This window comes from Schistocerca nitens, chromosome 4 (assembly GCF_023898315.1).
Source record: "Schistocerca nitens isolate TAMUIC-IGC-003100 chromosome 4, iqSchNite1.1, whole genome shotgun sequence".
Taxonomy (NCBI): domain Eukaryota; kingdom Metazoa; phylum Arthropoda; class Insecta; order Orthoptera; family Acrididae; genus Schistocerca; species Schistocerca nitens.
In genome coordinates, this window is record NC_064617.1 from 850,443,359 (window position 1) to 850,445,006 (window position 1,648).

Consider the following 1,648-nt stretch of genomic DNA (forward strand, 5'->3'; position numbering starts at 1 on the left):
ATTTGATAAAGATTTGCGAAATACTCTTCCACCCTGACCTAGTTTTGCTTGTATTGTCTTTGCGGAACTTGTTCTGAGTAATCTATAGCAACTGAATGTAATAACCGAGGGTTTAGGTAGAATTGTGCGGTTGTATAAAATTACATTGAAGCCAGGTCTGTGCTCCGCTGTCCCATTCCATAATTACGTGGCTAAACTGAACCACGTTAACTACAGCCCGGTTTTGATGATGTACATTGCAAGAGAAACACGACTAGTTGTTGAAATACCATCGGTACTGAATAGATATCAATTAATCTCTACCCTCGATTGATTATTTACTCCGTCCATCATAAAGAGTAGGTGGCAGTCAGTACCACAGTCGAATTCTGGGTCATGAAAGCAAATAAAAGCTATATACCGCGTATTAAGCCCTGTATAGGTACCTTCTGTATTGGTTAAAAAAATGCGTTATCCGTTGCTTTTAAATTTTTACCGGTTCGTTAAAACCTTCCGCTAGAAATTATTAATACCCAGCAACAACTCGCAGGGGCCAGTAATTTCGTGGACCACACGAATTTAAGAAACCATTTTCTACAGACGGTAGCTTCCAGGAGCGGTAGGACATGTCAAAGCGACGGTAATCTACCTACTTAGGTAGACTTTTACCACCACCAGTACTGGAAGGTTCCGTTGCACTATTAACAACAGCATGACATAAGCAGAAGCGTATGTGCCCTAATGTTACATATAGTTTTAATGATATACAATATATCTCTTTGAGCCACTTACATAGTTAACGTGATACCTGTAAATTGTTAACGTATGTTCTATATTTTTTATAATTTTTTATATTAGTCCATTTCTTCTCATTGTACAGGGGCCTGAAGATGGCATCAATGTAATGCCGAATTAGTGCATCAATCAGTTTCGTTCTTTGTAGTTTTTTCGTTTAACGCTTATTTCGTGAGATATTTGGCCCCGGCCGCGATCAATGGACCACCAAATAAACTTCTATAAATCATACGGCTGTTGGTAAATTAGTGCATCAATCAGTTTCGTTCTTTGTAGTTTTTTCGTTTGACGCTTATTTCGTGAGATATTTGGCCCCGGCCGCGATCAATGGACCACCATATATATATATATATATATATATATATATATATATATATATATATATATATATATATATATATATATATACTCCTGGAAATGGAAAAAAGAACACATTGACACCGGTGTGTCAGACCCACCATACTTGCTCCGGACACTGCGAGAGGGCTGTACAAGCAATGATCACACGCACGGCACAGCGGACACACCAGGAACCGCGGTGTTGGCCGTCGAATGGCGCTAGCTGCGCAGCATTTGTGCACCGCCGCCGTCAGTGTCAGCCAGTTTGCCGTGGCATACGGAGCTCCATCGCAGTCTTTAACACTGGTAGCATGCCGCGACAGCGTGGACGTGAACCGTATGTGCAGTTGACGGACTTTGAGCGAGGGCGTATAGTGGGCATGCGGGAGGCCGGGTGGACGTACCGCCGAATTGCTCAACACGTGGGGCGTGAGGTCTCCACAGTACATCGATGTTGTCGCCAGTGGTCGGCGGAAGGTGCACGTGCCCGTCGACCTGGGACCGGACCGCAGCGACGCACGGATGCACGCCAAGA